The sequence below is a fragment of the Chrysochloris asiatica genome, unplaced genomic scaffold (assembly GCF_000296735.1).
Source record: "Chrysochloris asiatica unplaced genomic scaffold, ChrAsi1.0 scaffold00005, whole genome shotgun sequence".
NCBI lineage: Eukaryota > Metazoa > Chordata > Mammalia > Afrosoricida > Chrysochloridae > Chrysochloris > Chrysochloris asiatica.
In genome coordinates this window covers 16,051,521-16,068,305 of record NW_006408523.1, presented here as the reverse complement: position 1 = coordinate 16,068,305, position 16,785 = coordinate 16,051,521, and the positions used below count along the sequence as shown (strand labels likewise).

Sequence of the window (16,785 nt, the reverse complement as noted above, 5' to 3'; positions counted from 1 at the left end):
TCAGCTGCTCCCTCTCTCCATGTCCCCATCTTTGCCTCCATCTCTGCTGTCGCTGCATCTCTGGATAGGGTCCCACATTCCGCATGTGCGCTTCTCTCTCTCTCGATGGTCCTAGGGTCCTCTGTTTCTGGACTGTAAGATTAACTACTCCCCCATTTTTGTTATAAAACTTCTACCTTTACAATTGTGACAGTCACAATTAGTCATGATAGCAATTACTCACTATTGAATCATATTGAAAGGAGATCTTATCCTCATCTCCTTTCACCAGACCTATCTAAATAAGATAAAAACTATTCAGTGGGGCCTCTATCTTCCCCTCACACTCTTAACTAAACTCCCTCTTGAAAACTTCTAAGCCAATCACTTTGTGCCTTTATCATCCCCTTATTTTAGCTAGCCAATGTCTAAGTTGCCCGTCCCTATCTACCCTGTATGCAGAGGGGATAGTATTGATACTTGATATGAAGACTCCTTCCCTCTCTGTTGGTATTTGGAGCTACTACATCCATGAGTATAGGTCAAGTTCATCAAATTGTAGCAATTTACCCTCATTTCCTCTATCAAAAAATGTGGTTTTTTTTGTCTTCCTCTAGTTGAGTTCTGATTATCGAGCCATCAAGGCTAGGTCAGATGGGTACTATCTGCAAGTTTGGGTGTTCTTATGCATCTCCTCTCACTTCATATCAGCTGGATGCTTCACTCTCAGCTCTAGCCCTCCATGGCTATGTCCTTGTCCGTGGGCTCAGGTGTCCCCAGGTCTCACCACACTTTGGACCAACCAGCCCTTCCTCTTCTCTCTCACATCTCCAGATCAATGGGAGTCTATGGAATGTGGTTGAACTCAGCCCATTTCTTCATTGCTGCCTTTCTCTGTCTTCCACTTACCAGTAGACCAATGTGGTTGCCAGCAAGCGTACATGCCTGCTTGTGTGTTCCCTTTGAGTTTTAGTCTTAGAGAGGCCATTATCTTTTAATTCCATTTTTCCATGAACTTTTGAAGCCCCCCCATATATTATATATTTTAGCTTCATTATTTTTTTTTAATTATATATGTAAAAGTTCCTATGAGGTTTATATAAATAATTAAAGAATAAACTTGTGATACCAATGTTATAGTTGTTACGTGCCATCGAGTCCATTCTGACTCATAGCAACCCTGTATAGGGTTTCCGAGGATCAGCTGGTGGGTTTGAACTGCTGACCTTGTGGTTCCTAGTCCAGTGTTGATCTTACAGTGTGCGCCACACCAGTATTATTCTAGAAGCAATTTACACATGGGAAGTATGTGTTGTTGTTGTTGTTAAGGGCCAGTGAGTCGGTTCCGACTCATAGCGACCCTGTACAAAGTTTCTGAAGAGCAGTTGATGAGTTTTGAACTGTTGATTTTGTGATTTACAGTCTAGTGATTATCCTACAGCTCCACACCAGGAGTCCACAATAATGGTTTCAGATCTGTCCCTGTAGTTTTCATATGGGCAATATGTGCATTGCATAATAACTCTAGCACATGAAATCTTCATATCTAAATTTGTCATTTTTCCTAAGGCTATTCATTCATATTGGCCTGTGTACTTTGTTTCATTTTTTTTTTTAATTACAGTAGCGTTGAAACTGTGAGATGTGCAATTCTTAACTGTGTAATTGGATAAAGTTTGATAAATGTATTCATCTGTGAACTCACACCAGGTTACAGATATACATTTTCCTCAACCTGCTAAATTTTCTTGTACTCATTTTTGTCATATCCCCAGCACTCAGGTAGTCCCTTATTTTTATTTTGATCACTAAAAGATTAGTTTTGCTGTATAAGAACATCACCTAAATGAAATTATATTAATACATACTCTTGTATGCCTTACTTCTTTCTCTTCGAATAATATATTCCATCTTTTTATATTGTTGAGTAGTATTTTACATTATGCATAAAAGACAATATGTTGATCTATTTCACGATTGGATTTTTGGACTAGTGTGATTTCTTTTTTGCTATTGTGGAAAAGCCTGCTTAAAACATTCATGTATGCATCATTTTGTTCAGATATGTGAGGGGGCTTTAAAAAACTTAGAAAAACTGGAATGAAAAGACAATGGAATTTTTCCACCAACTTTTTAAAGCCCCTTCATGTCTTTATTTCCCTTGGATTCATACCTAGAAGTGAAAACATTAAATCATACAGTAGATGAGTACTAAATTAATACTAAACAAGAAATTGTCGTATTTTAAAATATCTGTATGCCATTTCACACACCTACCAGGAGTGTGACTCAAGCCATGGTATTTTCAATAACCTCATATGCATGTGAAAGTTGGACAATGAATAAAGAAGACCATCAAAGAATTGATGCTTTTGAGTTAATGGTGTTAGAGGAAAATATTAAAAGTATCTTGAACTGCCAGAAGAGCAAACAAATCTGTGTTGGAGAAAGTAGAGCTAGAATGCTCATTAGAAGCCAGGATGATCAGACTTTGTCTCTCACACTTCAGTTATATTATCAGGAGGGACTAGTCCCTGAAGAAGGACATCATGTTTGATAAGTTGAGGGTCCGAGATAGAGGAAGATCCCCAATGAGATGGATTGGCACAGTGGCAGCTGCAGTGGGTTCAAGCGTAGCATCAATTGTGAGGTTGGCGCAGGACCAGGTAGTGTTTTGTTCTGGTGTGCATTGGGTCGCTATGAGTCAGTATTGTTTCGATGGCACATATGAACAGCAACAACCAGCAGTGTGTATGTCCCATACGTTCTCAGCAACCTTGGGGTTGTTAGTTTCTGTAAGTGTGAAGGAAACATGGTGCCTCCATATGAAAAGCACTGGACTGGGAATCATAAGGTCCGTGGTTCAAGTCCGTTAGCCACTTCTCGGGAGAAAGATAAGCCTTTCTGCCCCTGCGAAGATTTAAGGCCTCGGAAACCCTATACAGGGTTGCTATGGGTCAGAACAGATTAGATGACACTTAACAACAGCAACAGATTTTCATTTGAATTGCTCTGTTGCTGAATAATATTGTGCAAATTATCATGTTTTTATTGGCCACTCATATATCTTTTTTGTGTGAAATGTCTGTTCAAGTCTTTCCCTCATTTTTTATTGAGTGGTATTTGTGGGTTTGTTTTTTTTTTACTGATACATAAATATCATTTGCGTTCTGAATATGACTTCTTAGTCAACTGTATGTATTGTGAATATCTTCTCTCAGTCTATGATTTGGCTTTTCATGCCCTTAATATATACATTTTAAATTTTTATAATTCTATGTTTTCGTTATATTCAGAACCCTTTGAGTACACTCAAGGAATCTGTACCTACACAAAATTAAGGGACTATTTTATTCTAGAAATGATAAAATGTATATTTCCTATATGAATTTTAGAATCAGCTTGTTAATTTCTAAGAAAAACAAAACCAAAAATCTTCCTGGGATTTCATTCAATCTATGGGTTGATATGGAAATCACTGATCTTACAAAATTTATTCTTCTAATAGGTAAGCATATAACTTGTTTAATTTCTCCCAGCATAGTCTTGTTGTTTTCATTATAGATGACTTGAACAAAGTGTGTCAAATTTATTCTTAAGAATTTTGTTTTTTAATATGAGTTTAAGTGAAATATTTTTAAATTTCATTTTCCACTAGTTTGCTGCTTATATATTGAAATTTGTAAATTGTCCTGTGTTCTGTGACCTTGCTGAATGCACACTGTATTAGTTTTATATGCTGCATAACAATGACAACAATTTAATAGCTTAAACCAACACACATTTTTTTTTTCCCTCAGTGTTTATAGGTCAGGACTCCAGACAAGACTTAATTGAGTTCTCTGTTTAGGGTCTTTACTGTTATTAAGTGTCATGGAGTCTGTTCAAACTCACAGTACCCCTATAATTTCCAAGGAGCACCTTGTGGGTTTAAACAATTGACCTCATGATTAACAATTTAGTGTGTGACATACATTGCCACACTTATTGCTGTTGTGTGTCATTGAATCAGTTCTGACCCATAGTGACTTTGTATAGGGTTTCCAAAGAATGGCTGGTAGATTTGAACTGCCAAACTTGCAGCTAGAAGTCTAGTGCTTACACTGAAGAGCCACACCAGAGGTCTAGCACCATACTTGTTGTTATTAAGTGCCATCGAGTCAGTTCCAACCCATAGTAACCCTAAATAGGGTTTCTAAGGACCAGCTGGTAAGTTTGAACTGCCAATCTCATGGTTCTCAGCTCAGTGCTGACCAACAGCACCACCAAGTAGGTTACAATTAAAGTGTTGGCCAGAACTTGGTTCTCATCTTAGCTATCTGGTGCTGCTATAACAGACACACTCCAAGAAAGTGGCTTGAACCAACAGAAATGTTTTTTTCTCACTGTTTGTTATTGCTATGTGCCATGGAGTCAATTTCAGCTTATGCAACCCTGTATAGGATTTCCAAGGTGGTAAATCTTTCCAGGAGCAGAAAGTCTCCTCTTTCTCCTGATTCTCAAAGTTCGTTGTTGTTGTTGTTAAGTGCCGTCGAGTCGGTTTCGACCCATAGCGACCCTGTACAGGGTTTCCGAGGGTGTAAATCTTTACGGGAGTAGAAAGCCTGATCTTTCTCCCGCGGAGCAGCTGGTAGTTTCGAACCGCTGACCCTAAGGCCTGATTCGTAACCACTACGCTACCAGAGCTCCTTCAGAGCTATGGGAAGATTTTCTCTCTATTGCCTCTGGATAAAGTCCTTGCCCTTTGATCTTTTGCTCCTATTGGGTAATCTTCATGTAGTTGGGCATTTCTCTTCTCCCATCTCTCTTTCTTTCACTTATTTGGTTAATTATATCTTTTATATGTCAAGACACACCCTACACTAATCCTGTCTCATTAGTCAAAGAAAGACAACTCATTCCCAAACAGGATTACAACCAAAAGTATAGGGGTTAGGTTTCAAACTCATCATCATCATCATCATCATCATCATCATCATTATTATTATTTGCAGATCAGGTTCTTTATACAGCTCAATATACAAGGTGACACTAAGACAAGTGAAATTCCAATGTGGATGTTTCCATCTCCCTCCCCCTGAATCCTGATCCAGTGAGTAGCTGAGGAGGGATTTGGGAACAGGGTGCTTGGTCATGGGAAATGCTGCTGCACTAGCCCAGTAATGGGAAAAGAGGAAAGTTTCACTTCTTCACAATCTGAATGACATCCTCATCCTCCAACGTGTGATATCTACCCACTTTCTGAAGAGAGACCCCAGACCAGAGCATATTAAATTCTTTGATAAGATTTTTGTGAATCTTCTTTCAGAAACCCTCGACCATGGTTCTGGAGTTGGGCAGCACCATTAGGGATATGCAGTCCGATAACTGGCCTTTGGGCTTAGTATAAATCCTCATTCGTTTCAGACAGTCCCAGGTCTTTTCCAGCAGGTCATCAACATTCCAGCAGTGGTGGACAGAGGTGGGTACGCAGTGAGACACCTTGTAAACGACATCCAATTCCTCAGTGGAGATCTGATCACGTAGATACAGGGGATATAAACTCTGTTTCCTTCCACCACGTCAATGAGGTCACCATCTGTGGCATCGCTACGCAGAGTCACATTGGCATTATGAATTCTGTATTCAGCCAGAACGCTCTTCACAGATTCTGCATCCAGCTCACTCAGGACAAGTAGCTGTGAGATTAATGCCTCCCTTGTCCTTCTTCTTAAAGCAAATATTGGGAGACTAGCTGTTCAGGTGAATGCCAAAGACTTCCAGCTCATTTTCAATTATCTTCTTGTGTCCCAAGGGCTTTAGGATATGCAGAACAATCAGGATCAAGTTACAGGTTCACTGCAGTGAACTTGACAGGCCTCTACCTTTGCCATCCTTAGCATCCTCAATGATACCTGGGAGATCCTAAAGCTGGCTCTTGGCACCTTTGTATCTCATGACACCAGGCACAGTGGCCAGAGCAGTGAATTCATAGGTTGCCACCTCAGAATATACCCCTGCCAGATTAATGAGCAGGGCTGACTTCCTCCCAGATGGAAAACCCACAAATCCAATTCAGGCATCACCTGTCTTCGTTACATCAAAACCTTCTCCTGGCCCACCACCAGCACCATTACCTTTTGGAGTAATGAGCTCTCGTCGAAGTTTAGCAAGATGAGCCTTGCGCAGCCCTAGGTGGTGTACTGTGGCCTTGTTTCTCTGAGTTCGAGCCATCTCGGCTTCAATCTCCATGATCTTGGCTAAGGTGCTACTCATGGTGGCGAGTCCAGGGATATAGAAGTTGCAGTGGCCTCCACATTATCTCCCCTCAAACACACGCCTGCGGACCTGCCATCAAACAATTATTTTTTGAAGGCACATATCAATCTATAGCATTCCACCTACTGGTCTCCCAAAATTCATATCTTTGCCACATGTGAAACACATTCAGCCCCTACCATCATCCCCTAAGTCTTGAAACTCCAAGTCCAAAATATCATCTCCGGAATCATCTAAATCTAAAACGGGTGAGATGTTAGGCAGAGACTATCCAGGAGCAAAAAATGCCTTTTCATATGAGAAGCTGAGGAGAACAATTTATTTACTTCCAAAATAATGTGGTAAAAGCAATTGCCACAGGGTCTACATTTCATTATTGTTGTTGTTAAGTGCCATTGAGTCGGTTCCGACCCATAGCGACCCTGTACAGGGTTTCCGAGGGTGTAAATCTTTACGGGAGTAGAAAGCCTCATCTTTCTCCCGTGGAGTGGCTGGTAGTTTCGAACCGCTGGCCTTAAGGTTCGCAGCCCGATTCGTAACCACTACGCTATCAGAGCTCAGGAGAACAATTTATTTACTTCCAAAATAATGTGGTCAAAGCAGTTGCCACAGGGTCTACTTTTCATTATGCGTGGATGAAATTTGAAGGAAAGAGGGGACAGTGAGTAACAAGCAATCCAAAATCCAACAGAACAATTGACCTTAGCTCCCTAGGCTTGAAAATAATCCTCTATTCTTTGGGATAATCTGGGCAACTGCACTATCCTTTGGACTCTGTGTGTTGGCCACTATTTCTAGATTCTGGTGGAAGACCCTTACACTGGGCTTCAGCTCTACATTCTAGGGCCTCTAAAATGGCCACTCTAATCCTTTGGTTAGGCAACCCCAGTCTCCTAATCCATCTGAATGGCAACTATACACCTTTGGTCCCAGTATGCTGCATTCTTCTGCCCCTTTGCCATGGCAGCCCTGGTCTCTCAGCTTTGAGCAGTGACCCTATCGCCCCTGGTAAACATAATTGCAGCCTCACACTCTGGAGCCAACTTGTTGAAATTTTGACACTTTGTAACCTGGGAGGCCCTGACCCCGCCCCACCCTTTGAGATCCAGGAGGCCATGGCCCCACCCATTGACACCTAAAAGGCCATACTTCCCATATTTCTTACAACAGTTCTTCTGACCTCTGAGCAGCTCCAGGGATGAACCTTTTCTTATCTTAGAGGACAAGAGATGTAGCTCCTTTGGTTTGTTGCTTGCCTGTAGAATTCCAAGAGGCAGACAGTGTTCTTCTCTTTTATTTTTTGTATGTCCCCTTCAGTCTAAACTGACGGGTTTTCTGCTGTGCTAGTCAGCAAAATCCATCAGTCAAGGTTTAATCTATTTAACAAAGGATTTTGTAGTCACATCTTTGTTGAACAGTCTAGGATACTTGCACTTAGTCTGTACCACAGAATTTTCCAAATGTTTTGTTTTCATTTTGAGCAGTTCAGTGTTAAACTCATCTCTTTCCATTCTCATTTTACTGTAAGTGGCAAAAGAGAAGCCACGCAACCTCTTTAAGACGTTACTTAGAAATCTCACCAGCCAGATATCCACTTGCAATAATCACTTGCAAGTTCTATCTCCCACCAAACATCTGAACATAATGCAGACAAATTCTTTGCCACTGGACAAAAAAAGCATCACTTTTCCTCCATTGTCCAATCACATGTTCAAAGTTTTATTTTAAAGCTTCACCAGAGGTATATTTAATGTACATGTTTCTAATAACATTCTGTTGTTGGTGCCATATGTATTCTCTAAGATGATACAAACATTCTCTGTAACCCATCTTACTTCCTTCTGAACCCTCACCAGAATCATATTTAACATCCATACTTCAACCAATCTTCAAACTTTCAAACTTCATACTTCAAACAATCTTCCCAAGGCAATCTAGGCTTTTATTATTACCCAAAAAACCCACTGCTATCAAGAAAATTCAGATTCATATTAGCCTATAAGGCAGGGTAGAACTGCTCCTTAAGGATTTCCGAGACCATAAATCTTTATGGGAGCAACCAGCCTCCCTTGTCTCCCAGGGGCTTTTACTGTTAGGCACCTTAAAACTTTTCCAGCATTTGCCCATTATCCAATTCCATAACTACTTCCACATTTTAGGGATCTGTTAGAACAGCACTCATCTCCCAGAACCAAACCCTGTCTTAGTTACCTTGTATTGCTATAACAGAAATACCCCAACTGTGTGGCTTGAACAAACACATTTCTTTTCTCATAGTTTAGGAGGGTAGAAGTTTGGGCAAACTCCACTTGTTTGTCGACGTGCAGCCTGCTCTATGTGTTGCTAGATTCAATTTACTGATATATTATATGCATCGATCAATATTCTTGAAAAATATTTATTGGATTTGTTGAATGTCTTTGCCAAATATTGGTAACATATTGATTTTGTCATCATAACATGAATAGGAGAGCCTTTGTGTTCTTCTCTATTTTCAAAATATTTTGTATAAACTAGTATTTTCACCTTAGATGATACAATTGGCCAGTTAACCAACTGAAATTCAAGGTTAGTGTAAATTAGGACTATTCAACTTTTCTATTTTTATTGTATCAGCTTTAAAAGGTGATTTTTTTCTAAGAATTTTTCTATTTCATCCAACTTGTCCAATATTTTATCATCAAATTGTTCCATCGTTATCATTTACATATTTGAAAATCAGTAGTTATTTTTCCACTGTCATTTCTAATGTTGATCATTTATATATTTTTATGATCCATCTTGCTAGCAGTTTATAAATTTCAAAAATATTTTCAAGGAACCAACATTTGCTTAGTTTATTTCCTCTCAATAAATACTTTTTTTCTATTTCATTGATTTCTGCTCTTTATTATTTCTCTTATATTCTTTACTTTTGGTTTATTTTTCTTTCTTTTTTTCTGTGCTCTTTTGATGAAATTTTGAACATTACCATTCAATCTTTATTCTATTCTGATAAAATCCTTTAAAATAGAATTTTCTTTTAAAAATGACCTGCTTTCATTATTACCCATTTTAAATATTTTTATTATTATCTAGTTAAAATCTTTTCTAATTTACCTTATAATATCATTTTTGATCCATGGGTTATGGAGATTAGCATTGATTTGGAGATATTTGAGATTTTCATTGATGGTTAATAGAGTCCTGGTGTGGCACATAGAATAAATCACTGGACCCCAATGTCGGTTTGAATCACAAGGTAAGTGGTTCCAACTCACTAGCCATTCCTTGAAAACCCTATACAGAGTCGTTATGAGTCTGAACCAACTCAACAGCGCTTAAGAATAACAGTACATTGTCATTAGATCCTTGGTGTGGTGTTGTAGGATAAACAGAGGCCTGGTAACTATAAGGTCAGCAGTTCAAACCTACCAGCTGGTCTCTATGAGTGGGAACCGTCTCAAACAACAATACCAATTGTCCTTCTTCTAATTGACCTCTTCTGTAGTTACAATGTAGTCTGTAAGAGTTCAGTCTTTCATAATTTATTGAAACATCTCCTAAGGTCCAGTAAAATATCTATCTTGGTGAGTTTTCCATTTTGTACTTGAAAGAATAGGTATATGTTCAGTTGTTGGATGTTTGTTGTTGTTATTATGTGTCATTGAGTTAGTTCCAACTCACAAAGACCCTGGGGGGTTTCCTGGGAGCAGCTGGTGGTTAGCCTACAATCAACCAGTGCTTATCCTACAGCATCATACCAGGACTACTTGTTGGATGTGTTGTTGTTGTTGTTAAGTGCTCTCAGTCAGTTCCAGCTCATAGCAACTGGAATAGGGTTTCTGAGGAGAATCTGATGAGCTTGAACTGCAGACCTTGTGGTTCAAACCACCTTGTAGTCCAGTTCATTAACCCGCAGCGCCCCACCAGGACTCCATTTGTTGGGTGTAGTGTTCTATAAATATCATGTTTTTTGGGTTTTTAAAATGGTTTATTGTGAATTATGTGATAGTTTACATGGGGGGACATTAGCTTCACATTGATCCCATCGTATATCATTTGTTTTTTTAGGTCTTCTGGATCATTGCCTTCTTCTTATATAGTTATTTTAACAGTTACTGAAAAAAGTGGTGTTAAAAATATCCAGTTATGATCATGAATTTGTCTATTTCTCTCTTTGCATTGTTAATTTTTGCTTCTTGTATTACGAATCTCTTCTAGTAGATACACGCACATTTATAATTGTTGTGTGCCCTAATACCTATGCTTTCATTATGATTTGGCCTTATTGATTTGGTAAGACTTCCAGTCCTACCTAAATATAATTTGCTTAATGTTAATATAACCACATCAACTTTCTTATGCTAATGTTCTGCATGGTCTATTACTTTTCTTCTACTTATTTTAAATCTTATCGGTGACTTATATTTGAAGTGCTTCTCTCATAGATGGTATTTTGTTGGGCCTTACTTTTTAATTGAATAAGCTAATCTATGCCTTTTAATTGCAAAATATAGTCTATTCATCAATCAAAGCCCAGGTAATTAATTTATTGTAATTATTTATATCATTGGTCCACCATTTTGCTATTTGTGTTTTCTTTGTCTTACTCTCTTTTGGAGTAACTGATTATTTTTAGTATTTTATTTTGTTTGCGCTAATATCCTGGTATGGCAGAGTCCTGGTGTGGCAATGTAGGATACACACTGAACCCCAAGGTTGGAGGTTCAAACTCACCAGCCACTTCTTAGAAATACTATACAGGGTTGTTATGAGTCTGAACCAACTTCATGGCAATTAACAATAACAACAACAGAATATCTTTTCAAAGGAGCCCTGGTGGCTTAGTGAGTTACATATTGGTCTGCTAACTGCAAAGTCAGAAGTTCAAACTACCGGCAGCTTTGAGGGAGAAAGATGAGCCTTTCTCTTGCTATAAAGATTTGTTATTGTTACTAAGTGTCGTCAAGTCAGTTCTGATCCATAGTGACCTTGCACAGGGTTTCCGAGGAGCATTGGTGAACTTGAACCGCCTGCCTTGTGGTTCAAACTGACTTTGCAGTGCAGCGTATTAATCCACAGTGCCACACCAGGACTCCACTGTAAAGATTTATAACTTATACTGTGTCTATATGAGTCAAAACTCACTAAGTACCTTAGTGGCACTTAACAACACCATCTTATTAAGTATATCTTATGAGTTTGCCTCTCTCTGTGCATCGTATTTATTCTATGGATAATAATATGCATGCTTAAATTTTCACGGTGTGCTTGCAGTTAGTTTTCAATATGTGATTGAATTTTGCGTTTGGAAATTCTTGGAGCATAAGTTTAGGTTGTTCTCCTCTAAAGAATATTGGATTCTGTTTATACTGAAGGCACTGGGTAATGTCAACTTGGGATTCAAGTTTCCAGTCTAACAATAGCATCTTATCTATACCCTGTATTCCAGGATTTAGTCTCCAGATTTCAGTTCTATTGTTTAAGCCCCAGAGTCCTGGTGTGGTGCTGTGGCTAATGTAATGAACTGCAAGGTTGGTTTGAACTGCATGGTTGGTAGTTCAAGCTCACCAGCCACCCCTCGGAAACCTTGTGCAGGGTCGCTATGAGTCAGAACCGATGCGAAGGCACTTAGTAACAACAATACAATTGAAGCTCAAGAAATGCCAGGTTTAGTGAACTCTTTCTGCTCAACATTCGAGCTTTAGGATATGTTTTTTGTGTTGTTTGCCAATTGGAGATGTTTCTTATTTTCTTGAAAATTCAGCAGTGATCTAAGAATGCATATTTGTTATGATTTAGCTGCAGTCTAATTCTAATGTGGGAGGAGGCCCTTCAGATAATTGAACAGTTGTATGTCAGAAAGGGTAAATTACTGCTCTCTTAAAAGCAAAACATTTTAAAGCTTTGAACTTATTAAAATAATACATGAATGTGGGGGGAAAAAATCAAACACACTTCAAGATTCTAAAGTTCAAGATAAAAACCTGCCTTCGTCAATATTCAGATATGTAGTAGTTATTGTTGTTGTTAGATGCCCTCAAGTCAGCTCTGACATTTATCGACCCAGTGTACAACAGACGGAAACACGGCCCGGTCCGGCACCAACCTCACAGTTGTTTTTTTGCTTCAGCTCGCTTCTGGTGCCATTGTGCCCATCAGTTCTGTTGGGGATCTTCCTGTTTTTTTGATGACCTTACAATTTACCAAGTATGATGGTCTTTTCCAGGCCCAATCCTCTGGATAACACATTCAAAGCATGAGAGATGAAGTCTTACCATTCTGGCTTCTAAGGAACATTCTGACTGTACTTCTTTTAACATATATTTGTTTGTTCTTCTGGAAGCACTTGGTTCTTTTAACATACTTCTCCAATGCTACCACTCAAATGCATCAATTTCTACAGTCTTCCTTTTTCATTTTTCACATGCAAATGAGGTAATTGAAGATACCATGGCTAGGGTCAGGAGCACCTTAGTCCTCAAACTGACGTCTTTGCTCTTGAACACTTTGAAGAAGTCTTATGTTGCAGATTTGCCTAATGTAAAACAAACATCCTCTTAATTGGATCAATAAATAACATTAGCATCATGATAAATGGAGAAAAGGTTGAAGTTGTCAAAGACTTCAGTTTGCTTGGATCCACTACCAATATTCATGGAAGCCGCAGCAAGAAGCAGCAAGTCTTCAGAGGCAAACACTTATAAATGTTTTCTCTGTAGGAGAAAGATGACCCTTTCCACTCCCATAAAGATTTATAGCCTCAGAGATTCTTTAAGGGTCCTTATGAATCAGAACCGGTGCCAAGGCAGTTTACAACATTTCTAGTACTTGATATATCAATGTTATACAGTTTTTTTTATTGATTTCCTGATATAAAAGCTGAGAAAATTGCCACTCATTCTCTTTCTTCCAACTCATCTCTTCCTATTATTTTAGAAAGAAAAACTATTTTGTTTCTGTTATCAACTTTACAATATTTACATTCTGTCCAATGCTAATTATTAAAATCATCTAAAGGACAATCTAAAATAATCTAAAGAATAAAGATTATATAAAGGAGCTCTGGTAACGTACGGATCGGGCTGCCTGCGAACCACAAGGTCAGCAGTTTGAAACTACCAGCTGTTCGGCGGGAGAAAGATGAGGCTTTCCGCTCCCGTAAAGATTTACAGCCTCCGCTATGAGTCGGAACCGACTCCACGGCACATGACAATAACAACAAGTCCTAGGGTGGCGCTGTGGGTTAATTTGCCAGACTGCAAAGCCATTTGAACTGCAAGGTCGGCGGTTCAAGCTCACCAGCTTCTCTTTGGAAACCCTATACAGGGTCGCTATGGATTGATATCGACTAGATGGCACTTAACAACAACAACAAAAGACAATGTGACACTGTGTGTTAATGCACTGGACGGGAAAGTCATTTGAAACACAAGGATAGTGGTACAAGCTCACTGGCGGCTCCCTGAAAACCCTATACGAGGTTGCCATAGGTTGAAACCGACTGGACAGCACTCAACAACAACAAAAGGACCATTTTAAAAGTTTAAATATGATTATAAGATATGTTATTTACATCATTAGATTTACAGAAGGAAACTTTTATTTCCTATAGAAACAAGAGGCCTGGTGCGGTGCTGTGGTCTAAAACACTGGGCCGCAAGATCAGTTTGAACCACAAAGTTGGCGGTTCAAACTCATCAGCCGATTTCCATTTGGAAACACTATTGTTGTTGTCGTCAGGTGCCATCGAGTCAGTACCGACTCATAGCGACCTTATGCACAGCAGAACGAAACACCGCCTGATCCTCGGCCAACCTCACTGATGCTGCCACTTTGTCAATCCATCTCTTTGGGGATCTTCCTCTTTTTCTCTGACCCTCCACCTTACCAAACATGATATCCTTCTCCAGCGACTGGTTCCTCCTAACAATATGTCAGAAGTATGAGAGACAAAGTTTAGCCATCCTGGCCTCCAAGGAGCACTCTGGCTGCACTTCTTCCAACACAGATCTGTGGGTTCTTTTGGCAGCCCATGGCACTTTCAATATTCTCCTCCAACACCATAACTCAAAAGCATCAATTCTTCTACGGTCTGTCTTCTTTATTCACTGTCTGACTTTCACATGCATATGAGGTTATTGAAAATACCATGGCTTGGGTCAGGTACACCTTAGTCCTCAGGCTGACATCTTTGCTCTTCAACACTTTAAAAAGGTCTTGTGTAGCAGATTTGCTTAATGTAATATGTCATTTGATCTCTTGACTGCTGCTTCTGTGAGTGTAGATAGTTAATCCAAGAAGAATGAAGTCCTTGACAACTTCAGTCTTTTCTCCTTTGATAAGAAAATTGTTTATTGGTTCAGTGATGAGGATTTTTTTTTTTTTTTCTTTTTGAGATGCAATGTAGAAACACTACATTACCAAGTCCTGGTATGGTGCTGTGGGTTAATGCGCCGGACTGCAAAGTCAGTTGAACGACAAGGTCAGCGGTTCAAGCTCACCAGTTGCTCCTTGGAAACCCTATATAGGGTCACTGTGGATCAGCACTTAACAACAACAATACAGGGTCACTATGAATATTACTGTTGATATTTTGTATGTCTCCTCAACAAGTTTTTGTTTTTGTTTTCCCCTTTCCTTCCCAATCTTTTTAGCATAGTATGGGTAGTAAAATGACAGAGTTTCTGTACTGCTGAAAGTCTATTTTCCTCTTTGTTCTTGTGCTTAATTTATAACCTGATGGTGTCTTAGGCTGGGTTTTCTAGAGAAACAAAGCCAGTGAAACATATATATGTATATATATAAAGAGAAGATTATTATGAAGAAAATAGCTTATGATTGTAGAATCCCAAGACCCTAGGAGAAGAGGGAAAAGAGTCTTTCCCTGTGTATCCTTTTCATTAGGGGCAGGCTACACCGCCCAAGGAAGCATCCTTCAATTTATTGGCTGCTCAAAGCTGTTCCTCAGAGGGTTTACTAGGCCTGTATTAGGTTTCATTGCCATGGAAATTAGCACTTCCTAACTGATAAACCATGGGAATCCTAGTCAAGTTAATACAGAGCCCTGATTATTATAGATGGATGGATGATTTGAGATTGGAATATGTTTTCTCTGTGTCCTATAAAGGCACTGGTGTGGTGCTGTAGGATAAGCACTTGACTAATAAGGTCAGTGTGAATTGCAAGGTGAGCTGTTCGAACTTACCAGCTGCTCCTTGGAAGCCCATTACAGTGTTGCTATGGGTCAGAATGGAGTCCCGGTGTGGCGCTATGGGTTAATGTTTCAGACTGCAAAGCCATTTGAACTGCAAGCTATGTGGATCAAGCTCACCAGCTGCTCCTCAGAAACCATATACAGGGTCGCTATGGGTCGGAACTGACTCAATGGCACTTAACAACCAAAATAACTCTAATTTCAAACATCCAGTGCCTTTTTTTCAGAAGTGTGATGCCAGTGTTCCCCTCTTCCTGTGTAACCAACCTAGTTTTATTCTCTGGAAATTTCTATATTTGCTTTGTATGTAAGAAATACAAACACTGTATGGCGTTATCTAGCTGGAATGATGATTTGACTGGTCCAGCTGATTCATAAGCAGTTTTGCCATAAATTACCATGATAATTTTCTGCCTGGCCTACCCACGATTCCCACTATTATTTTTTTTTTTTTGTAATCCTGAATTTGGGGGCTCCTTTGTAGAACAGCTTTTATTTCTACTGTTGCATATGTCTCACATCTGTTTTCTACATTATTATTCCATAGTTTTCTCAAATAAGTAAAAATATAAACATTAATCATTAATGTACCCCCCACACAAACAGGCACACACATTCACTGACAATTAGCAATGCTTGACTTTGATTTAGTCCTATGGTGTGTTTAGTCCTACGGTGATGCAAACCGCTAAGTGCAGCATTGCCATTAAAAATAAATTAATTAAGAAATTGGCAATTTGAGTGTCCCCCCCGACACGACACCTCTGAAGAAAGGCCTGGGAATCTGCTTTTGAAAGATCCATTGATAACCCGTGACACACAGTTGTGCTGTGATATAACTGTGTCACCATGAGTTGTAATAACCTTTATGGCAACTGTGTGGTTTGGATTTAATTTGTTTCAGATCATTATTTTAAATGGGGGGGAAAAAATCAAAAATAGATGAAGAGGAAGGTTCATTTGTATCTCTTCCCAATAATGCTTCCTCCTCTTCAGAATCAACTTGTCATGCAAATTAGTTATATATTTTTCTAGTTCATATTTGTATTATCTTATTTAGCTTCCATAAATAAAAAAAAATCGTATTGTTCTGATTATTTTTATTGACCTTAATATTAGGTTGTGAATTGAGCATTTGTTTCTGAGATTGGTACCATATTTTACTGATACATACACGTGTATACACACACGTATACATAAGCAATATGTTCATTGTCTGCCGTTTCAGTGTGACCTTGGATGAAAAAAGATGTAAATTATTTCCTCAATTATTATCTTGAATTATGCGCCTAATGTTGTTGTTGTTGTTAGGTGCCATCGAGTCGGTACTGACTCATAGCAACCGTATG

The 16,785-nt window shown here is 39.0% G+C and overlaps 1 protein-coding gene and 1 pseudogene across 1 annotated transcript in view; one reads left to right on the top strand and one right to left on the bottom strand.

Annotated features, from left to right (window-relative positions):
- The window catches only part of HS6ST3 (heparan sulfate 6-O-sulfotransferase 3), a 1,119,743-nt gene that overhangs the window by 955,663 nt on the left and 147,295 nt on the right, over positions 1 to 16,785 (top strand). The window lies entirely within an intron of this gene.
- LOC102820553 lies at positions 5,161 to 6,234 on the bottom strand (annotated as a pseudogene).